The sequence below is a fragment of the Ovis canadensis genome, chromosome 19 (assembly GCF_042477335.2).
Source record: "Ovis canadensis isolate MfBH-ARS-UI-01 breed Bighorn chromosome 19, ARS-UI_OviCan_v2, whole genome shotgun sequence".
Lineage (NCBI taxonomy): Eukaryota > Metazoa > Chordata > Mammalia > Artiodactyla > Bovidae > Ovis > Ovis canadensis.
Window position 1 is genome coordinate 55,342,501 of NC_091263.1, and position 24,852 is coordinate 55,367,352.

General features: G+C 42.5%; 1 protein-coding gene across 32 annotated transcripts in view; it reads left to right on the plus strand.

Annotated features, from left to right (window-relative positions):
• Window positions 1–24,852, plus strand: part of FHIT (fragile histidine triad diadenosine triphosphatase) — a 1,561,686-nt gene that overhangs the window by 515,607 nt on the left and 1,021,227 nt on the right. For 4 of the 32 annotated variants that reach the window (XM_069560487.1, XM_069560475.1, XM_069560484.1 and 1 more), the window contains exons 1-2: window positions 1,351–1,554; window positions 20,121–20,204. The exons of 13 other annotated variants lie outside the window; for them this stretch is intronic. The gene's annotated coding sequence lies outside the window, so the exon portion shown is untranslated. Of the gene's footprint in view, window positions 1–1,233; window positions 1,555–20,120; window positions 20,205–24,852 lie in introns of those variants that run through there. 15 more of the 32 variants (XM_069560468.1, XM_069560463.1, XM_069560474.1 and 12 more) reach the window with 8 other exon arrangements.

The following is a 24,852-nucleotide window of genomic DNA, read 5'->3' on the forward strand; positions in this document are numbered from 1 at the left end:
TTTTTTAAACTAATATAAATTTTCTATGCTGATAAATATGCATCTATATCATCATTTTTAAAGACTGTATAGCAATCCATTTTATACATAAAGCACATTTATTTAGCCAATAATCTGTTGATAGACATTAAGATTTTTTTCTGAATTTTCCATATTGTGAAGAATAGAACAAACATCTTTATACATGCATCTTTATGGACTTGACAAGTTGCTTCCTTGAGATATAATCCTAGAAATTAAATTTTGTAAAATATAATTAAAAATTTTATTCAAGTTGCTGCTCTATCTTCCAAAAAAGTACTAATTTCTACTCATTCCATCTGCGTATGAGAGTCTTTGATTCCTTTTAACATCCTTAACTCTGGGTAGTGTAAATCTTAATCTTTGTCAACCTGAAATATACAAATAAATGGTTCATTGTGATTTTTGTTTGAATTTCTTTGACTAATGATGACATTGAACATATCCCTATTATTGTCTCTTTTTACTTTGGGGAGTTACCTATTTATATCTTCCTGTTTTTCTGTGAGACTTTTTGCCTTTCTCTTATTGCTTATAATAGCTTTTTGTAAATTCTGGATACATGTGATTCTTATGCTGCATCTGGACAAGAACTTGTCAAGAAAATATTGGAGATTAAATATTTAATATTTCATTAAAATGAAAGAAGAGTTTAATACTGTGTAATACAAGGTAGCCATCTAACTTGTCTGTCCCTCAGTTTCCTCTTGTATAAAACTAGAAAAGTCATTCATTTCTCACATTTCTTCACTTGTACTAAAGCAAATACTTTTGTGCCTTTTTTTTTTTTTAATTTGTCTGTGTGAAGTCTTAGTTGCAGCATGTGAGGTCTTTAGCTGCAGCAATCTCAGCTGCAGCATGCGGGGTCTAGTTCCCCAAATATGGATCAAACCCCAGGCCCCCCTGCATTGGGAGTGTCAGGTCTTAGTCACTGGATCACCAGGGAAGTCCCAGATACTTATTAAAATGAAGTATTTTACCTGTGTAACTTCACGGTGAACACTTTAGAGTCCTCTGTTGTCTTAATCACTGTCTGTCCACCCAGTTTGTAAAGGAGAGATTTCCACCCTAGAGATATGCGGATGGCCAAACCCCTGACCTCTAGCACTAGACAACTGAGGCTGGTAGAACCTTATTAGTCGCGTGTACTCACAGCCTCGGGGAGGAGGGTGCTGCATGCCACACAAAGTCCCTAGAGGGCTGCACTTGGGCACAGAGCGACAGATCAGGGACTGTGAGAGGCAGCGGGGTGGGTGGCCCTTGGTTCCTGCAGAAAGGTCTGATTGGCTTGTTAGGATCATTCCAGAGGCTGACAGGAAACTGAACCCCATTGCTCAGGGTTAAACAGGAACTGTGCCTGGTCGCCATGATAAGGAGAGCTGTTTGGCCGAGGGACTTATTCCCCAGGAGCAAAATGAGAAGAAGAACTTGTGGTTGAGCCATTGGAGGCCATCCCGATTTTCCCCAGATGTCAAGACAGTGAATAACATTGAGGTTCCGTTTTAGGTCCTATGCCACAGCTTTCGCTGAGAGGTAAGTCCTCAAATTCTTTCTTAAAATATTTATTTAATTCTATTTATTTTCTTGGCTGTGCCAGGTCTTAGATGTGGCATGTAGGATCTTTAGTTGCGTCAGGGAAACTCTTAGTTGAGGCATGTGGGATCAAGTTCCCTGACCAGGGATTGAACCCATGCCCCCTGCATTGGGAACTCAGTGTCCTAGCCACTGGACCACCAGGGAAGTTCCTCGATGGCCTCTTCTCAGTCCTCATTGCTCTTGCCCAAGTTCATCCTGTCCACTCTGAAGGTCCTTCCATTCCAGTGGCCTCGATACCTTGATCCTTTCCAGGGAAACAGCAAGACGTGAATTGAGATGCTCACCACCTGTGTCATTAATCGGTTGTATGGCCCTGGGCAAGATAACATGTCTCCACAGCTTCAGTGTTTATAAAGTAAAGATAGTACTGACCTCCTAGAATAATGTATAAAAAGTTTCTGGCATAGCACCTGTTCGTATTGGGCATTTAGATCTTAATTCTTTAGCATCTTTTACTTGTTAATCTTCTTCATGTTCCTGCCATCTAAATGTGAGTGTTAACTAAGATTTGTTGCACACCTCCCAGCCCTCGTTTTCTGCTCCTCAGCCCTTGAAGACATATCCGCATTTTCTTTGGCTTCATTTGCATCTTAGGGTGCAAATGCCTACCCACCCCCCAGTTGCAATTCTTGTACTAGTCATTCTCGGTTCTCTGGTCCCACATTTCCAACTGTTTCCTAAAGATTTTCCCTACAATGTCTATTTTCAGCATGTTTAAAAAGTTTCTCCTCAAATAAGTACCTTCTATGGTACTTCTGGCTGACTGCTTCATTGGGGTCCCTGTCATTTTGGCTTAATACTCTTAAGCCGCTTTTATTAATAGTATCTCTCTCTTTCAGACCCACAATAACTCAGCTGTCAAGGACTGTTTGTTTATTCTCGCATAGGATGGTCTGCATCCATCCTTTCTGCTCCATTCCCAGAGATCAGTGCCTTTACAGTTAAAGAACTGCATTATACTCTGAGTTTTTTCCTTCTCTGCAAACTCTCCTTTCGTCTCCTAGTCCATCCTATATTCCACTGCTTGATAAACCTTTCAAAGACTCAAATCTGATCACGTTTTCTCTACTCTAAAGCTACCTATGGTTCTTGGTGACCATAACCTGATGCAAGTTCCGTAGCTGGACATGCAGGGTCCCTGACAATCTAGTTCCTCACTTGCTAGCACTGCTGTCCCCAGTATTCCTACATACTATCAACTTGATCTTTCTTTTTAGTCGCTGGGGTATGCATGACCCCCAAGTGCCTTGCTATGTAATCTATGTTTTTCTTCTGCCTGGCATGCCCACATTCCCAGTCTCAATGTTTTGAAATCTTGTATTCAGAATTCAAATCCTGGCTTTGCTGGTTACTAACTATGTAACTTTGAAAAATCATTTAACCTGTCTGAACCTTGGGTTCCTCATTTGTTAATGGGGAAAATACTACTATATTATAGGGCTATTTATGAAAACAACTAACATAGCCCATGTGTCATAAACACAGGCTTGTTCTAACTGCTGTTGCTACCATCACCTCAGTCAGAACTAATCTTTGGCTTCCTCTGAGCACCTGCTTTGTTACATACAAGGCACTTGTTTTATATGCTGTGTGCTATTGTATTTCAAAAGGTTGTATGTTTATTAATTGCACTGAAATTTCCTTGAAGTTTAAGTATGGCATTAAGTATTACATATCTTTAGTCATTCATCAGAGATTTAGTGGGTGTTTTATTTGTGTCTCCTGGTGTGCTCGGGACTGAGGATAGAAGAATGACAAAGACATAGTCCCCACTACCAAAAAGTTTACACACCATCTGATTATCATTGAATCTACCTAGACTTAGTTGAGATAAACCCATCAAGAGCCCAGAGTAAGGGCACCTGACTCACCTTGGAATTCTGGACAACTTTCTGAGGAAGTGACATCTAAAGGGAGATAGGAGGGGTGTAGGCTTTAGCCAGGTGCAGGTGGGGAGGGGCAGTGCTTCTGAATGAATTGGGGAGAGCATTCAGTGCAGAAAGACACATGTTTATATATAAGCAGTGGGAAGCAGAACAAAGTGTTCTGAATTGCACAGTAAAGTGGCTGTGATCTTGGTTTTGAAGGAGAAATGGCAAGAGATAAAACTAGGAATGTAAGTCAAGGCTGGAATCTGAATGATTTTTCAATTATTTGTATTATTAATAGCACCCAGTATAGTGCCTGCACATGATGGGTTCAGTAAATGTGTTTCTAGCCTTTATAAAGAGTGGATCCACATGACTTAGTCTCAGCACTTTCTGTCAAGGAAACTCAGTTTGGCAAGAGAGCAAAGTTTCAAAATTGCTGAAATCCTTTTCTTGAATTTCTTAGAAACTGTGAAGGAGGGCTATGTATCTAATCCAGGCCATATTTACACATAATCAGACTGTCAAATGACAAAATTGAAATGAATTAGTAAGGAACTTAATGTCCTTTATTCAGGGAAAACACTCCATGGATGGGAGAGTTCAGTGCAGGGCAGTGGAAGGTCCTTCCTTGGAGATTTAGGGCAAGAGTGAGTTATATAGATGATTAGAAATAGCAGCAAAAAAAATGGCATGTGTGGCTAAGAGGTCAGGGGTTTCCCTGTGAGGAGAGCAGGTCTTGTTTTCTAGAGTAAAGCTGAGCTGGAGGATTGTGATGGGTATGTGTTAGGTTCCCTTGACAAGTGCTTCCTGTAAGTTTGGGCTGACTTAGGTGTAGATTACTTTGCCAACAAAAGTCCGTCTAGTCAAAGCTATGGTTTTTCCAGTAGTCATGTGTGGATGTGAGAGTTGGACCATAAAGCTGAGCACCAAAGAATTGATGTTTGAAGAACTACAGTGTTGGAGAAGACTCTTGAGAGTCCCTTGGACTGCAAGGAGATCCAACCAGTCCATCCTAAAGGAAATCAGTCCTGAATATTCATTGGAAGGACTGATGCTGAAGCTAAAACTCCAATACTTTGGCCACCTGATGCAAAGAACTGATTCATTTGAAAAGACCCTGATGTTGGGAAAGACTGAAGGCAGGAGAAGGGGACGACAGGATGAGATGGTTGGATGGCATCACCAACTCAATGGACATGAGTTTGAGCAAGCTCTGGGAGTTGGTGATGGACAGGGAAGTCTGGCATGCTGCAATCCATGGGACCACAAAGAGTCGGACATGACTGAGCAACTGAACTGAACTGAACTGAAGAACTGAACTCAACTGAACTGAGGTGTAGCTTTATGACATGGGCTGGCAGCTACGGTGGCCTCCATTTTGTGGGTTTGGATATTATTTATCTTTATCAAATTAACTTTATCAAAACTAACAAACACACAACCTTTCTACTCCTATCTACTTCCATATCTTTTACTACAGCAATCTTTGTTTTTTCTTGGAAGTAAAAGCAAAACAGAAGATGTCCTCTTGGGGACTTCCCTGGGGATCACTGGTTAAGACTCCACACTTCCAATGCAGGGGGTGTAGGTTTGATTGCTGGTCAGGGAACTGAGATCCCACATACTGCAGGGAATAGCCAAAAAATTTAAAAAATAAAATTTAAAAATGCAGGAGAGATTTATATTAATATATGAGATGTACATAATATATTTTATCACTTTTATTTATAAAATATAGATCTTTTATATCTCCTCCACCAGATGATATACTTTAGTCCTTCCATTCCCCCCATACTTTGTCACACAGACACACTTAACCTCTCTCCTATCCTCCTGTCCATCTCTCTCCCTCTCTCTGTCTTCACCAAAGTCTAGAGAAACTGTATTGGCAGAAACAGGCCTCCTCAGTGACTCCAGGTTAATAAGGATTGTTCAAACAAATGTGAGGAATGAGTGAACCATCCTGTGGGTGAATCAGAGGCTGCCCCAGTGAAACCCAAAGCCCTGTATGTAGTGATTTGAGTCTACTTCACAAACTCATCCTTCCATTTTCAATACAGACTTTTTTTCATTCAGGATTCTGTTCCCCCTCCCACACCCCCCGCCCCGAGTCACCTACCCCAACCACCCCATCCATTATTTCTCCCAAACCTTGAATCATAAACTTCAAGAAAGCATTGTGAATAATTTATATCCTTTTATTACTCATTGCCTAACTCCCTTTGGGGGAAATGAAGAGAAACATTAGTCTTTTGCTGCTTATTCTCCCGTGGACCGAGACCCTGTCAGCTACAGGCGATAGCAAAGATTTATGACCACAGGAGCTGTCATTATGGAGCAGTTGATTAACCCATAGTTTTGATTAACCCAAATATTTTTTTTTTCTAAATCAGGATCAGTGTTAATGACACTAGAATGGAAATTTAATACTATACCAAATTCTACTGAAACCTACTTGTTATCATTTTTTTTTTTAGTGCTCGATGCTGAGTGTTTTCTTCCCTGCTTATTTAACTGGTTTTCCTGTGAAGTCTTTCTCGGAATTTGTAAATTCAGATACAGAGCTGTGATGACTCAGAGCACAGAGTCATACCGTGCTGCTGGGGCTGAGGGGTTCTCAAGTCCTATTTGGTCTGGTCTTTCCAATGTCTTCATTCAGCGTCACAGCACCAGGAAGTATAGTTAGTGCCTGTCTTGGGCCTTAGAGATCCTCTGGCGCATTGGTTGGTCCCCCTCCAAGTATTGTTAGAGTGCGTCACCCCTACTCCATCAGCTCTAGTGCCATACCGTACAAGTCCAAATTACTCTCACTGGGACTTCTGTAGGAGGTCTAGATGAACTGGCCTACCCAAACTCTTTCTGCCTCCCCTCTACCCAAATCCATTTTTCTTCAAAGTATAAAACATTGTCTTATTAGCTACTACCGCTGCACCCTGTTCATTTATTAATTTATGTTTCTTCCTTGACTTCGCAGGTGACTCAGTGGTAAAGAACCTACCTGCAATTCACAAGAGACTTGGGCTTGATCCTTGGGTTGGGAAGATTCCCTGGAGCAGGGCATGGCTACCCACTCCAGTATTCTTGCCTGGAGAATCCTATGGTAGAGGAGCCTGGCGGGCTTCAGTCCATGGGGTTGCAAAGAGTCAAATATGACTAAGGTGACTTAGCATAAAGGGGTCTTCATTGCTTTGCGTGGACTTTCTCTAGTTGTGACAAGTGTGGGCTGTTCTTCGTTGCTGTGTAAGGGCTTCTCAATGCAAAAGCTGTATGTGGGCAGGCTTCAGTATTGTGGCATGCAGGCTCTAGAGCACAGGCTTCATGGTTGTGGCATACATGCTTAGTTTCTCAGAGACGTGTGGAATCTTCCTGGACCGAGGGTCAAACCCATGTCCCCTGCACTGGGAGGCCAATTTCTATCTACTCTGCCACCAGGGAACTCCCTATACCCTGTTTAAAAGCCCCAGGATGGCTTCCAATTGCTCAAAATTCTTGTATGATCACCATTAACACTCAACTTCATCACTCTGTCCCTTGTGGATTCTCCACTCCAATCAGGCTGGCCTTCATTCAGTCCTTATATTCATTCAGTCTCACTACAAGGCCTCTGCTTATCTGGAAACTACAGCCTGTACACTTCAGCTCAAGTGTTATTTCTTCTGAGACCCTTTCTTTGCCTCTGTTACACCTCCTTTAACTGAATTCCTTTGTTACAAGTCCTCCTGGTACAAGATACCTCTTCTGAAACACCTTTCAGAGGGTCAGTTTTATATTGGTGAGGTCTTTCTGTTAATATCTGCCTTCCCCTGAATTCCTTGAGAGTAAGGTCTGTCTTTGTTTTGAATCACATTTATATCTCCAACATCTAACACAGTGCCTGGCTCTTAGGAGGTGCTCAATAAATAGGTATTACGTAAGCAAATGAAACTGAGTAGAAGTTTAATCAGAAGAATAGGTCTTACTTTGTTTTTGAGCAATAGTTGACAGGAAATCCAAATGAATCTCTGTTGGAACAGCCAAGAGTGAAAATGTCTTTAGATGCAGAAAGGGTAGAAACAGCTTTTAGCAGCGAAATGAATCTGCCTCATTTTGTTTAAAATGAGGGGACACCATTGATGATAATAGCTTTGGTAAGATGTAGGAACAGTCTCTCTGGAGTTGCTGGAAGATTGTTCCACTCTCTTATAGTGTTCACAACTGTGGAGCGTATATTTTCATTTCCTGTTTCTTGGTTTTTAAGGGACTTGTCACTCATTTCCTATTAGAATGAAGTTGTAGATAATTATTAGAAGGTTGTGTACAAATGAGCTTTCGTTGTTTCACTGTTCCATCCCAGTTAGCTCCCCTTGCTTGTCTTTATCCTGTCTTCCTGGAAAACATGAAATATCTCACTTGGGAGGAGGGATACAATTCTTGGCATATAGTATTTTTTATTTCTGAGCATTGCTTTCTATTTGCACAGGAGAGAAGTAAACCGTTTAAACAAGGAAAAAGCATATTATGGATATGCAGGCCAACTAGAAAGACAAAATAGGAGAATTTTGCTAGGCATTGAAATGGCAGATTTCCTGGTCTCAGGTCAGAACATCTGTCTGTGTCTTGGGCAGATTTGGTTTAAGACCAAAACAAATAGCTCCCCTTCCATGATTCTGACCCCTGTGGCAAAGAAAAGGAACTAAGCTAGTCCAACTGTAACTGCTGGGAGAGTCATTGTTCTCTGCAACCTTCTGGGAACCCCACATAATTAGCTGTGCAAAGAGCAAGCTGGAATCAGAATTCCCCTCCAGGGTTTTCTGTGTCCAGCCACACAAAGCAAGCTGAGATGAGAGACAAATAAACCCGTTGACAGAAGGCGGGTGCCAGGGCTCCTCTCTCTCCCCACGTTTCAGTTCTGGTCCTCGGGGCTGTGTCCTCAGCTTCCTCGTCTCTCAAAATATCCTGGGGCCCTCCATCACGTGTAGCCCTAGAGAGTTTTCTCTTAATTAGAGAAGCCAGCGGGCCCATCTCAGGCGAAGGCTGGCACTGTGTTTTGCGATTTGTGAGGGATCTGGAGGAGCAGGTTGCCCTGTGGAGAGAGATCTCACTTCCTGTCACATTTTCTGATGTTTTCAAAAGGAAGCCAGAAATTTGGACTTTTGTATGAAGCCACCCATTTTTTAAATGTTTGCTACCAGTTTGGTCTTGTTTTGTTTATAAACAATGTCCAGGCCAATGCACACACACACACAAACACTCCATAAGCTTCATAAAACAGCAGATTGTGTCTGTCCTGTTTGTTCCTGTGTCCCACAATGCTTTCCACATAACAAAAGCTTTATGTCTCTTGGTTAACTTGCATAGAGCCCTAGATTTAATGATAGTCCCTTGATAATAATAATAATAATAATAATAATAATAATCATGGTAGCAACTGTTTTTTATTGAGTACATGTTAAGTACTTTCCATTCAGTTTGCACCCTGACCTTAGAAGCTGCATGTTTGTTTGTTTGTTTTTTTTAATTCCCATTTTTCAAATAGAGACAGAAACACAGAACCTAAAAAAAGGTGACCTGAGCTGGTAACTCAGCTACATGAGTGAATTCTGATTCTGATTCTGGATGCATGGCCTCCAAAGCCAGTGTTTGTAATCCTAAGGCTCCAGTGCCTTGACTTCCGTTCTGCTGGCTCTGGCTGGAGTGAAAACTGTGCAACTCAGAGAGGGACTTGAACCCATGGGTTGGGACTTGAACTCAAGCTAAACCCAGATTGGGACTGAAACCCACAGTCTTTTAACTGAAATCACACACCTGGCCTTGGGGCTTAATGAAGCTCAGGTTCTTGAGGTCTCCTCACAGAAAGCATTCAGTGAAATGAAAGATAGGATGTGGATTTATTTAGAAAGAAACATGCTCTGCAGAAAGCAGAGTGGGACATCTCAGAGATGAGAGGCCCCAAAATATGGCATGGTTAGTTTTTATTGACTAGATAATTTCATAGGCTAATGAGTGGGAGGATTAATCCAACTATTTACAGGAAAGGGCAGAGATTTCCAGGAATTGGGCCATTGCTAACGTTTTGATCTTTGACGGTAGTGCCTCAAGACTGGCATGGTGCTGGTGGGTGTGTCACTTAGTATGCTAATATATTAGAATGAGCATATATAATGAGATTCAAGGTCTAGTGGAAATTGAATCTTCTGCTATCTTGGACTAGTTGGTTCTAACTAGCTTTCGTCATGTCCTATGGCTATGTCGAATGGTCTAATGGTTTTCCCTACTTTCTTCAATTTCAGTCTGAATTTGGCAATAAGGAGTTCATGATCTGAGCCACAGTCAGCTCCCGGTCTTGTTTTGCTGACTGTATAGAGCTTCTCCATCTTTGGCTGCAAAGAATATAATCAGTCTGATTTCGGTGTTGACCATCTAGTGATGTCCATGTGTAGAGTCTTCTCTTGTGTTGTTGGGAGAGAGTGTTTGCTATGACCAGTGTGTTCTCTTGGCAAAACTCTATTAGCCTTTGCCCTGCTTCATTCCGCATCCCAAGGCCAAATTTTCCTGTTACTCCAGGCAAATTCTTGACTTCCTACTTTTGCATTCCAGTCCCCTATAATGAAAAGGACATCTTTTTTGGGTGTTAGTTCTAAAAGGTCTTGTAGGTCTTCATAGAACCGTTCAACTTCAGCTTCTTCCGCGTTACTGGTTGGGGCATAGGCTTGAATCACCATGATATTGAGTGGTTTGCCTTGGAAATGAACAGAGATCATTCTGTCATTTTTGAGACTGCATCCAACTACTGCATTTCGGACTCTTTTGTTGACCATGATGGCTACTCAATTTCTTCTGAGGGATTCCTGCCTGCAGTAGTAGATATAAAGGTCATCTGAGTTAAATTCACCCATTCCAGTTCATTTTAGTTGGCTGATTCCTAGAATGTCAATGTTCACTCTTGCTATCTCCTGTTTGACCACTTCCAATTTGCCTTGATTCATGGACCTAACATTCCAGGTTCCTATGCAATATTGCTCTTTACAGCATTGGACCTTGCTTCTATCACCAGTCACATCCACAACTGGGTATTGGGGAAACAGTGTCAGACTTTATTTTTGGGGGGCTCCAAAATCACTGCAGATGGTGATTGCAGCCATGAAATTAAAAGACGCTTACTCCTTGGAAGGAAAGTTATGACCAACCTAGATAGCATCGTCAAAAGCAGAGATATTGCTTTTCCAACAAAGGTCCGTCTAATCAAGGCTATGGTTTTTCCAGTAGTAATGTATGGATGTGAGATTTGGACTGTGAAGAAAGCTGAGTGCCCAAGAATCGATGCTTTTGAACTGTGTTGTTAGAGAAGACTCTTGAGAGTCCCTTGGACTGCAAGAAGATCCAACCAGTCCATCCTAAAGGAGATCAGTCCTGGGTGTTCATTGGAAGGACTGATGCTGAAGCTGAAACTCCAATACTTTGGCCACCTCAGGCGAAGAATTGACTCACTGGAAAAGACCCTGATGCTGGGAGGGATTGGGGGCAGGAGGAGAAGGGGACGACAGAGGATGAGATGGCTGGATGGCATCACCAACTTGATGCAAATGAGTTTGGGTGAACTCCGAGAGTTGGTGATGGACAGGGAGGCCTGGCGTGCTGCGATTCATGGGGTTGCAAAGAGTCGGACGTGACTGAACGACTGAACTGAACTGAACTGATGGCTATGTCATTCTTTTAAAGTTTGTGCCCTTCCCTCTTCCTTTTTATCCTGGAGGGTTAGCCCTTCTAAATAGGAGACACAAAGCCTGGTGTCTCATTTGTCTCCCAGTTTAGCCTCCAGGGTGGACATCTGAGAGGGTGGATATGGTAGGTGCAACCATCTTTTACTTCAGTGCAGCACGTTTTCTCCCCTCTAGCTCTGAGCTGTGGAATGGGCTCCTAGTTCACTACCACCACCTCTTTAAGGGGAATTACTCAGCAGGGGACTTTGATAAGTCATGGCTCTCATGGTGTCCTACTGTTTGACAGCCTCAAGTGACACAAAATAGTTGCTATTCACGCATGTTTTCTGTGACTCAGGGGCATTCTGAACTGAGGTTTAGAGTCATTGTTAGGCTTCCTTAACTAAAAGCCAGAGAGGTGACTCATCATTAGCTTAGGATGCAATTAAACCCATGGCTCCTATAAGCAGAACACTGTGTTATAGCCTGCTGGTCACAAAACACATTTTTCTTGTGGTGCATATACTTTATTATAGGTATTGAAGCGTTAAAGCATTAGCCTATGAGCGACACAAAAGCCTGACCAATTTAACAGATTGGGGTAGCTCTTCACAACAGCTACCATTTGATGGACTTCCGTTAATGGTTTCAGCTTCTGTGGGAACCTTTTAATCAGGAAAAATGGCAGTGGGAATGAAGAATATGGGCCTTCAGAAAAACCCAATTACATGCTAATATCCTGCTTTCTACATGGGCTTCTTCTCAAAGTCCTTTTTGATTTTTTTCAAGCTGTCATCCTGGTTTGAATCCCTCTTACTCTTTGGTAAATTGTTCTCTATTAGAGGAAGGTTTGGCAAACTGGTCTATCAGTTTTGAGACGTGGAGAGCAGCTTCTTAAGGACATCCATAGTAACCATCTGGAGGAGGAACAGGCAACCCACTCCAGTACTCTTGCCTGGAAAATTCCACAGACTGAGGAGCCTGGTAGGCTGCAGTCCACGGGGTCGCAAAGAGTCAGACACGACTGAGTGACTTCACATACATAGTAACCATCATAGTTCCACTTGCTGAGGCATCAGTCAAGGATTTCGCACTCCAGCTGTGTTCAGTTCAGTCAGTTCAGTTGCTCAGTCAAGTCCGACTCTTTGAGACCCCATGGACTGCAGCATGCGAGGCTTCCCTGTCCATCACCAACTCCAGGAGCTTGCTCAAACTCATGTCCATTGAGTTGGCTACGCCATCCTTGTGAGATGCCAAACCTTGTGAGATGGGCATTCTTATCCTCAATTTACATTTTACAAATGAGAAAACAGGCTCAGAGAAGCAAAGCGACTTGCTGGAGTCACATAGCTAGCATGCCTTTCTATTGTTTCTAGTACTTTTGAATAGCAGAATGTCTTGGGAAGCTTTAGAACAAAACACCTTTTTGGCCACAAGCTTGTGGCCTAACGTCTCAATCAGGGTGGGGCCTGGGAATCCATATGTGAAACAATTCCCCATCACATCCTGTGATGTATGGTTAAGACCTGGAAAAAGCTGCCATACATACACCATATTATACCACATCTTTTGAGATAAATCAAAGGGCAGATTTGGTTTGGCTTCCCTGATGGCTCAGACGGTAAAGAATCTGCCTGAAGTGTGGGAGACCTGGATTCAACCCCTGGATCAGAAAGATCACCTGGAGGAGGAAATGGCTATCCACTCCAGTATTCTTGCCTGGAGAATTCCCGTGGACAGAGGAGCTTGGTGGACTACAGTCCATGGGGACACAAAGAGTCAGACACAACTGAGTGACTAAACAGACTCAGTTTGGAGATTTCAATGTTGTTTCTTTGTTTCTGTTTCTAAACAGCCGTCTCCACTTCTGGGGGGTATAGAATAGTAATCTCACTGGAAGTAACATTTTGGCAACGTCCTAGTGCGTGGATAAGAAGGGAAAGAGGAAAAGACACGGAGACAAAGTAATCCATAGGTAGAAGTCACAGAGCTGCCGCCAGGCTGAAGTGCCTGGGGGATGTTACAAGGTCAGAATGCCTGGACAGATGGTGAGAGATGTACCATCTATTGTATCAGCTGAGTCCAAGGGGAGAATGTCTTGGGAGGTCCCACTGGCAGTGCAGTGGAATTGGCTTCAACCGTGAAGCACAGACACTCATCTCATTGGCCAGTTTCCTCGACAGACAGTCTTCAGGGCATCCTTAGCTGTGTGCTTCTGCCTGACCACTTGCTGGAAGATGATCAGGCAAGGTGCTGACAGCTCATATAGGGTTCCTGTCTACAAATGCCTTAAATTCAATTGCGATAGGATCAGAAATGACAGTGGATAGAAAATAACTTGACGCAACACAGTAGGTGCTGAAGCAGAGGTTTGAGGTGAAATTAGGGACTCTTCAGATATTTTGTGAACTTGGCTACACATCAGAAGCTTCCCCGTCTACAATCCTCCACAGAAGCACGTGGATTCTTGACAAAGGAGGTTCATTTGCTTTCTATGGAAAAGTAAATGCCTTTCATAGTTGAGACCCAATGAGTAGTCTTTTCCCACCAATTACAGACCACCAAATGAATATGCTCACAGAGTGCCTTCTGGAATAATATTGTATCCAGGAGGGGAAAATTTCTCCATCTGCCACTCTTGAGTTCTTGTGACCAGATTAACAATAAAATTGTCACAAGATGGATAATCAGGAGAAAGAGAAACACATTTTTAATTCATGTACATCGAGATCTTATGGGACTTAAGACATGGCCAGACCAGATAGCTTTTATACCTTTTAGACAAAGAAACAATAAATTCCTGAGGTATTGCTAGGACAAAGAAACATGGGTTTGGGGTGCTGAATTATTGAAGACCTGAACCGAGTTTGATTTCGGGGCAGTCAGTTAAAGGGGTAACAAGTTTTATGATCCAGGCTTCTTGGCCTGAATTCCCTGTCTCTGGAGATAAGGGTGTCTGTCCTTCCTTCTCCCTCCAGATCCAGGGGATGCACCGTTCACAGGGGAGATTTACTTCCCATTTTCAGGGAGACACACAGGAGGTCAGAGTGTCCCTCTTACATTAGCTGTTTCTTATATTCAAAATGATATGCCATTGAGTCACATTTTGGGGACACTTATCCTGGGCCCCAATAATTGAGTAGATGCTCCAGTCTTAACTGAAGCGGGGAGTCCAGTGAGTGCTTTTCGTTGTTGTTGTTCAGAAGCAATAAAATCTTTATTCATTTATCAAAGAATGGAGAGATGTGAGCTCCCACCATAGAGCACAGGCCCACAGGGACCCCGGCAGTGGGGGGGTGGGGGAAGGGAGTGGAGTGTTCCCCTGCCAGACTCAGAGTCTCAGCACACAGCACACTGCCAACATCTGCAAGTGAGGTGTTGAGTACAGCCTCTTTGCACACAGTTGCCAAGTGGACTTGTTCATGCAGCAGTTTCACAAGGAGGAGCTCTGGTTGCAAGTGCCGGGATGCTAGACCTGTGCACACCGTATTCTATGAATAAGTGAAACTAGACACAGTTGAGAGTCTCCCTGGGCTAATGAGCCCAGACTCTTCATGCTGACCAGGTGACACTGGAGGACAACAGCCCATCGGTGGGCTTGCCTCCAGGCCTTTTTATTCTCTGACTTTTCCTGCTCTGTATCTCAGTTATTAAACACCCGACAGGTGAGAGGTAGTGGTGTGTGGTTCCGTTTCCATTTTCTGAAGTTTATGCCTAATGTCGGAATACACTTGGGAAATGAAATACGACCTCAGGTTTGCACTCCCTTCCAGTGACTCAAGGTTGGGGTAAAATAGATTCAGAGCATTCCCCCCAGTGTGTGCTTTTGTGATAGTAAATATGATGGACAGGAGCCTTTGTGCTCAAGTTTTGAACCCTCTGTTTATTGCCTGAAGATAGATGAATCACTTACATGTTACTGATAGGAGATGGGTGATAGATACTAAGCTCATCAACATAACCCCCAATGACCAGCATAAATGCCATTTCTATTTGGTTTCCTGGGTACTGTGGGAATTGCCTTTAGTTCCATGTGTATTACAACTAGACCCTGATAGAGTAGCTAAAAAAGTAAAAACAGTTTTTGTTCTGGAGCTATTGCAGTAATGGGAAAGAAATCTCAGTATAGAACTGGGTTCAATTCCAAATGAAACATGGACAAATGATGATTTAGAGTCAAGAGGCAGAATAGGGGTTAGTGAATGGGAACTTTTTAAGGGGAAACTGATGGATGAATTCTTGCTGAAGGCCAGCCAAAGTGGTCTAATACCAAGCGTGGGGGATGGGAATTTGATCAGATATTGAGGGTGATTAGGTATAGAGTGGGTTTTTTGTTTCTGTCTTTTTGGTTTTTTGCTATACCGATCAGCAACATTCTTGCTACAGTGGAGCCACCAGACCCAGACAAGGTCAAGACCTAGAGGGATTAGAGGAACTTGAGTACAGGTTAGTGAAAGAGAGAGGCTTTGTCAAACAAAAACCTGGACTTCATTTCCTCAAAGGTGTTTTTCTGGATAAGATCTTACTTAAGCAAACACTCTCGGGGGGAGAGAGGAAGGCTGAGTTTCAGTTTGGGAAGATGGAAAATATTCTGAGATGGATGGTGGTGACGGTTGTGCCGCGGTGTGAATGCACTTACTGCAGCTGCCCTGCACTCCAAAGGCTTAGCACGGCGAATTCTGTGTTATGTGTATTTTAGCACACAAAAGAAGGACAATCTGTCCATCATAAAATAAAGAAGTCACAATACCCACAGCAGTGATAACAGCTCTTGTTTGCCCGAGTTTTGCTTTGTGGCAGGTATTGTGCTAACCACTTTATAGTGATTATCTCCCTTTCATAGGAAAGGACTTGAGGATTGGAGGGGTTAATGCATTGCCAAGGGTCACACAGCAAGTAAGTGGCAGTCTCATCCCCTAGCTCTCTGTCTTGGCTTATGCTTAGCTAAACAACCTCCTGAGATAGCCCTTTCAGTCTGAGGCTCCCCCACCTACCAAAAAACAAACTGCAGCAACCATCTAAAATAAGTCTAAATGACCAAACATTCACCTTAGCAAATGACAGCAACTCTGATATACAGGCTAATCTTTTAACAGCAAAGAGGTATGCTCTGACTTCTTTCCTAGTCACATAGGATATTCTCGTGCTTCTTGGAACGATGACTAGCTGAGCATTGCCCTTCTCTGAGATGGAGCACTGTAAAAATGCCACTTTCACTTAGTCTATGACCTCCTCAGGGGCAGAGGCAGTATCTTCCCATTCATCTTTCTACTTGATGCATAATAAATGCTCAATAAAAATTTTATCACTATGAACTACCAGTGATGTTGAAGATGTCAGTGTAAGTTTTCTTACAAGTCAGAGGTTATTGTAGTTTCATGGTGCACGAATTTATTTTCTGGAACCTAAATTTGTTAGTTAGAGGTGATGCTCAACCAGAAGCAGTTTTGTCCCTGAGAGACATTTGGCAATGTCTGGAGACTTATTTTGTTGTCATGACTGAGAGAGGATATGTTACTGCCATCTAGTTTGTAGAGGCAGGGATGCTGGAAACACCTGAAGAATAGCAAATTATGCCAAATGTGCCGCTCATGAATAAGGATTATTTCTATCCAATTGTTTTGAGAAAGTGCAGACACAGGAGAAATTCTGAAAAACAGTGGACGTTTTGCTTTTGTAAAGGGAATTAGAAAGGGGCCTGTACCTTTGTTCCAGCTTCCCAGGTGGAGCAGTTGTAAAGAATCTACCTACCAATGCAAAAAGATTCAAGAGACTTAGTTTCGAACCCTGGGCGGGGAAAATCCCCTGGAGTAGGAAATGGCAACCCGTTCCAGTATTCTTGCCTGGGAAATCCCATGGACAGAGGAGCCTGGCAGGCTAAAGAGTCAGACAGAACATGACTGAGCGCTACCCCTCACCTTTGTTCACCAAACGTCTCCTCCTCTCATTTTCTCATGATTGCTTTCTTTTCTTCAAAGTCCCAGGCCCCTTTCCTCTCCTTAGCTCCCTGGCCCTGTGTATCCGTGGGTTCTGTCTGCACCAATAGGGAGGGCCAACTATAAGGGACTTGAGCATCTGCAGATGTTGGCATACGCAGGGGTCCTGGAACCAACCCCATCAGATAAGCCTCGATCATCTGGCTTTTTCTTTAAAATTTAATTTTTATTGGAGTGTAGCTGCTATACAATGTTGTGTTAGTTTCTTCTGCATAGCAAAGTGAATCGGCTATACTGTTGTTTAGTTGTGAAATTGTATACAACTCTTTTGTAACCCTGTGGACTGTAACCCATCAGGCTCCTCTATGGAATTTTTCAGGCAAGAATACTTGAATGGGTTGCCATTTCTCTTCTCCAGGGGATCTTCTTGACCCAGGGATCAGACTCATGTATCCTGCATTACAGGTAGATGCTTTACTGCTGAACCACTGGGGAAGTCTATATATATTTCCTCTTTTTGGATTTCCTTCCCATTTAGGTCTCCATAGAGCATTGAGTCGTGGGCAAGGCAATGGCACCCCACTCCAGTACTCTTGCCTGGAAAATCCCATGGACAGAGGAGCCTGATGGGCTGCAGTCCATGGGGTCGCTAAGAGTCTGACATGACTGAGTGGCTTCACTTTCACTTTTCACTTTCAAGCATTGGAGAAGGAAATGGCAACCCACTCCAGTGTTCTTGCCTGAAGAATCCCAGGGATGGGGGAGCCTGGTGAGCTGCCGTATATGGGGTCACACAGAGTCGAACATGACTGAAGCAACTTAGCAGCAGCAGCAGTAGCAGCAGAGCACTGAGTCGAGTTCCCTGAGCTATACAATAGGTTCTCATCAGTCATCTATTTCACCCATAGTATTGTATTTACGTCAATCCCAGTCTCCCAGTATAACCCATCCCCCTCCCCTCTCCCCCTTGGTATCCATATTTGTTCTTTACACCTTTGTCTCTATTTCTGTTTTGTCAATAAGATCATCTATACCATTTTTCTAGTTTCCACTTACATTTCCACTTACATATACGATATTTGTTTTCTCTTTCTGACTTAGTTCACTCTGTACAACAGTCTCCAGGTTCATCCACATCTCTAAAAATGACCCAGTTTTGTTCCTTTTTTCTGGATGAATAATATTGCATTGTATATATATTAACACATCTTCTTTATCCATTCCTCCATTAATGGATATTTGTGATACTTACATGTCCTGGCTATTTAAATAGTGCTTCAGGGAACTTTGGGCTGTGTGTCTTTTTGAACTATGGTTTTCTCTGGGTATATGCCCAGGAGTGGGATTGCTGGGTCGTATGGTAGTTCCAGCTTTAGTTTTTTCTGGAACTTCCATACTGTTCTCCATAGAAGCTATATCAATTTAACCTTCCCACCAACAGTGATCAGAATTACCATAATTTAAAAATCTACAAACAAAAAATGCTGGAGAGGGTATGGAGAAAATGAAACCCTCTTGCCCTGTTAGGCTACAGTCCATGGGGTTGTAAAGAGTAGTAATGTTGGGTATCTTTTCATGTGCCTCTTGGCCATTTGTATGTCTTCTTAAGCCTTTTGCCCATTTTTAAGTTGGGTTGTTTATCTTTTTTATTTTGAGCTGTATGAGCTATTTATATATTTTTGAGATTAATTCTTTGTCAGTTGCTTCATTTGCAAATATTTTCTCCTATTCTGTGGGCTGTCTTTTCATCATGTTTATTGCTTCCACCTGGCCTTTTGAGTCTTACATCTTTGTGGGGCTCCTGTAGGTATATATGTAATTAAAATAGTTTTTTTTTCCTCTACCATTAGTGTGTTTTATGTCAGTTTATTTCTTAGACCAGCTGCAGAACCAAGAATAGTAGAAGAGAATATTCTTTTCCCCTACTCAGACTCCATAACAAACAATGATCTGACCCTAAATATCAGTGGTACTGAGGTGGAAAAATTCAGTTTAGGGTTTTATTCTCTTATTCACTTACTTCACAGGTATATATTATCTGACTCCACCCTCTGATTGAAAGATGAGCCAATCGGTTTTTCCAGGATCACATAGCTAGGTGGTAGAGACCTAGGACTTAAACCAGTGCCTCAGGGAGAGTTCTTCACATGCATGAAAGGGGCTTCTTTCAGCCTATTACTGATATAAATGCCATCTTTGTGGTCATGGTGAACAAGTCCTGCCAAGACTGATAGGACTCTGAGCCATTGCCTGGTGCCCTGGAGCTGATGGAAAGGGCAGTGATCTAAGACAGCTTGTCCAGGCTGTGAAAACCCCCATGCTCGGGCCCCATGAGCAGTAGCCGATTCTGCGGAGGCAGGGACCATCTCCAGGCTCCCTGTGGACTCCACAGTCCGTCACCGGGCCAGCCTCTCTTCGCTGAACTGTAACACCGTCTCACCGCCTGGTTTTCACGGCGCCCGGGGAAGCCATGTTACGGAGTTTGTCGAAAGAATTATGTTCACACAGCTCTGTGTTTGCAGTAGGCTTAGGACTCTCCAGATTTAAGCACTGGCGGTCTTTAATGCGATCTGCTTTTCGACACACGTTCCATGCTCTCCCCCTCCCTCTCCTCTCTGGTCTGGGTCTGGCTCATTGCTGCCCTCTGACTGTGGTCGTCTCGGTTAGCAGAGAACTTTCAGCTGAGCGTAACAGGTGCCATCTAATTCTCCAGATGGTAGAGTTGATAGATTTTAATAAGGGGAGTACAGTTTAATGCAAATACTCCTTTAGTTGAGGCTCATAAACTGGACTACTCAATATTACGGTCCCAAATATTAGTTCAATGCTCATGGCGTACATAAATGACTCTCCTTTGGGGTTAGGTTAGGGGAAAATCAATAACAAGCAGCTGCAGATGCAGAGAGAAACTGTGTGCTTACACTCCATCAGGGTGCACCCTGCTCCTAATGGCACCACTTCACACTTAGAATTTTTTTTTTCCAGCTCACATTTTTTTCCCCTTTTGTCACATTTAGGGCTTCACGGTGATATGAAAAGCCGCCGTGGTTCCTTCATCCATTAAATGGGAAATGCGTATGAACAAATAGAAGAATTGCACGGTACAGTACAGCTGAAATACAATGTTATCGTCATCCCACCCTGAGCCTTCCTCAGGATGGTTTCTGTCCCAGCAGTTAATAGTTTGCTATTGTTGGTGTACCAACACAATGCTGTTAGCAGCATAGGATCCGCAAGCTTACTGTTGGATTGTCTTCATGGAGGCCTGCCCGAATTTAGATATTTGTAAATGGAATTTGAACAGTGGCCTTTCTTCACAATATAAAATTCAGAAAAGTGCAACTGGTCATGGCCCAACTCTTGTTTATTAATTAAGGCTTCATAATATGGCACCATTTTTGGAAGCTGTGGCTCATGCAAAGAGGAATGCTAATTACGTTCTGCATTTTCTGTAATAATGGGGGAGCATTTTGGACAATGCAGTTGATCCAGACAATGCATCCAGATCGTAATGCAGTTTATTAACAAGAAAACTCTGAATGTTTAATGGGAGACCAATACAGCTGTGAAAGGGTGGCATAAATAATATTTCTGGTCAGGCTGAAGCAGTGGCAATATGTTGCATACTATTAACCTCAAGAGGTCTCCAAACAGCTTTTATGTGAGCCTGCTAGATATCTGTTGACCATTTCTTGATACAAAGGAGTCCAAGTGACCTGAGAAAATCTATTTCGTAATTTTGTTTGCCCACTCTTTAAACACTTGCTGAAGCTTTAAAAACAATAGATCTTTACATTTATATGGATTTTTTTTTGCAGCTTTTCCCAAGTGGTCATTTTTATAATTATCATCATGGATTTCTTGTACTGACCATGGTGAAAGTCAGAAAAGGCTACCATTTTTTTCATTAAATTTTTAAAATGTAGATAAAATTCCTGTACCATAGCACTAACTCTTTTAAAGTATACAGCTCACTGTTTTTAGTATATTCACCAAGTTGTTTGCAGCCATCACCACTTTCTAATTCCAGAAAATTTTCATCACCCCACAAAGTAACCCTGTACACATTGTTGGTTACCACCCATTCTCCCCTCCTTCTAGCTCCTAGAAACCACTGAACTATTCTCCCTCCTCCCTTTATTTCCACTTCTCGAGCAGATTTATTATTGAAAGAAATGGATTTTGAAGAGAAAACACATGAGGCAGAAAGGTGTGGAATGTAGAGTAAATACAAACATAATTTGTTGTGTTTTTTGTAGCCACAAAAAATTAGTGCAGAGAATACCCTGTATAAAGCAACGCAGAAGAAGGTCAAAGATCTAGCTGTCACCTTAGGCAACACTGAAGGTTTCAGTGCTCAGTGTTTGGAGTTTAGGCTTCAATTCTTGTGTTTAGAAGAATCACCAGGTGTGTGGTACAGTCCATTCTTTTAACAGATTTGAACAGAATAATGGCCTCTTGGCTCAGGTAGAAGTGAATGAAGTGTTTGGTTTTATGTGTCATGTAACTACTGAACTTCCTCCCCAGGACACAGTGTCAGGTGAGGAATATTTCTTGTCAAACCCATTTTTAATATGCGCCGCAGTGTCCTTTTCTATATTTTTCCATCACCCGTGTAGCACTCTTCACCAAGTCTATTGCATTTCCTCCAACTTATTGATATTAAAAAAAGCACCTTTTTATTTTGTATTGGAATAGAGCTGATTGACAATGTTGTGATAGTTTCAGGTGGACAGCAAAGGGACTCAGCCACACATATACATGTATCCATTCTCCCCTAAACTCCTTTCCCATCCAGGCTGCCATGTAACATTGAGCAGAGTTCCTTGTGCCATACAGTAGGTCCTTGTTGGTTATCCATTTTAAATATAGCAGAGTGTACATGTTCATCCCAAACACCCTAAGCATCTCTTCCCCAGTTTACCGACACTTTTGATTGCACCCTTTCAGTAGCACAAATTCGCAGAAGAACAGGTGTTGCCCTACTTCATTGGTCTCCTGGAGCGGGGATTGGTGAAGCTCAGACCCAGTGGGAAACTGCCTGTGCTGCCGCATAGCTCTTTCTCTCTCTTTCTCTTTTTTTGGTGGGGCAGGAGGACATCAATTTTACTGATGGACACAGTTATATACAAGAGTGTTCTGGACATGACATATCTGTGGGTAAGACAGGTGTTCATGACCCAGCAACGTGAGCAGGCACCAAGGGCCCTGGGTCTGCCGCCCACCTTCCTGCTGCCTCAGCCCTTCTCAAGGCTTCTCTCTCTATGGATTTGCCTCTTCTGGACATTTCATATAAATGCAGTCAGACAGTATGTGGTCTTCTGTGATGGACGTCTTTCACTTAGCATAATGTTTGCAAGGTTCATCCAAGTTGTAGAATGTATCAGTACTTCATTTCTTTTATTTCTGAATGATATCTCATTTCATGGTTATACTATTTTTTGTCTACCTTTTCATAAGTAGATGGACATTTAGTTTGCTTTTGCGCTTTGGCTATTGTGAATAATGCTGCTATGAACATTTATATACAAATTTTTGTGTGCACTTATACATATTTTTTCCTCTGGAGTTGAATTGCTAGGTCATATGATGACTCTATGTTTAATTTCTGAGGAATTACCAGACTGTTTTCCAGCACCATTTTCCTTCTCATCAACAGTATATGAGATTTCAAAGTTCTCCACATCTTAGGAAGCACTTGTTATTATCCTTTTGATTATAACTATACAAGTAGGTGTGAAGTAGCGTCTCATTGTAGAGTAGATTTGCATTTCCCTATTGACTGGAAATGGACTCTTTGAGACCCCATAGACTGTAGCACGCCAGGCCTCCCTGTCCATCACCACCTCCTGGAGTTTACTCAAACTCATGTCCATTGAGTCGGTAGTGCCATCCAACCATCTCATTCTCTGTCATCCCCTTCTCTTCCCGCCTTCAATCTTTCCCAGCACCAGGGTATTTTAGACCTTTTAGACCTTAGAACTGGACACGGAACAGCAGACTGGTTCCAAATAGGAAAAGGAGTACATCAAGGCTGTATATCGTCACCCTGCTTATTTAACTTATATGCAGAGTACATCATGAGAAATGCTGGGCTGGATGAAGCACAAGCTGGAATCAAGATTGCTGGGAGAAATATCAATAACCTCAGATATGCAGATGAAACCACTGTTATGGCAGAAAGTGAAGAACAACTAAAGAGCCTCTTGATGAAAGTAAAAGAGGAGAATGGTAAAGTTGGCTTAAAGCTCAACATTCAGAAAGCAAATATCATGGCATCTGGTCCCATCACTTCATGGGAAATAGATGGGGAAACAGTGGAAACAGTGTCAGACTTTATTTTTTGGGCGGCTCCAAAATCACTGCAGATGGTGACTGCAGCCATGAAAGAAAAAGACGGTTGCTGCTTGGAAGAAAAGTTATGACCAACCTAGACAGCATATTAAAAAACAAAGACATTACTTTGCCAACAAAGGTCCATCTAGTCAAGGCTCTAATTTTTCCAGTAGTCACGTACAGATGTGAGAATTGGACTATAAAGAAAGCTGAGTGCCAAAGAATTGATGCTTTTGAACTGTGGTGTTGGAGAAGACTCTTGAGAGTCCCTGCAAGGAGATCCAACCAGTCCATCCTAAAGGAAATCACTCCTGAATGTTCATTGGAAGGACTGATGTTGAAGCTGAAACTCCCAAATACTTTGGCCACCTGATGTGAAGATCTGACTCATTTGAAAAGACCCTGATGCTGGGAAAGATTGAAAGCAGAAGAAGGGGCCAGCAGAGGATGAGACGGTTGGATAGCATCCCTGACTCGATGGACGTGAGTTTGAGCAAACTCCTGGAGTTGGTGATGGACAGGGAGGCCTGGCATGCTGCAGTCCATGGGGTCCAAAGAGTTGGACGTGACTGAGCGACTGAACTGAACTGAACTGAACTGATTGACTACTGTTATTGAACGTCTTTTTATGTGCTTATTGGTCCTTTGTATATCTTCTCTGTGGACTACCATTTTTAAAATTTCTAATTTACAAATGAGAAAACAAAGGCACTGGGAGGAAGTGAGAATTTACCAGGTTCACTGCTTGAGGTAATTTAATAGTCCATCAATATTGGAATATAAGTTTTGAAATACAGTGATGCAAAAGCTTAGAGGTTCAACAACTGATAATAAAATAAATTCTAAACTGTTTGCATTTACTACTGATTCTTATTTGCAAGTCACAGAAACTCAGCTCTACCTGTGACTTAATGAAAGTAATGGGATTTTGCCTTACTTGTCTAAAAAGTTAAGAGCTATTTCACCTTCAGGAATGCCTGGATTTAACTGCTCAAAGATAGCATCAGAGATCTAGTCTTCTCATCTTTTAGCTCTGCTTCCATCAGATTGGCACAGAGGTAGGGTCTCTTTCTGTGGGGGTTAGATGACCATAAGAAACTCAAAGTATACCTTAGCAGCTGAGCATGCCAGCAGGATTTTTATTTAAAGTTCTCTTTCTTAATAGTTCCAGGCCAGATTTCAGGACTGAGGAGAATTGGACTGACTTGAATTAATGAATGGCTGTTGTATCATTCATCCATCAAATGGAAAACACTGATTGGTCACTTGTGCACTGTTGATGGCAGGGCATGAAGTTAGCTCCATCCACACCATCTGGCCAGAGAGTTGGAAAGAAGTGTTTCCCCTGAGGGAAGTCAGGATGCTGACTCTGGCATGACAAGGAATGCGTGCTGTGCCGAGCAGAACTCGTAG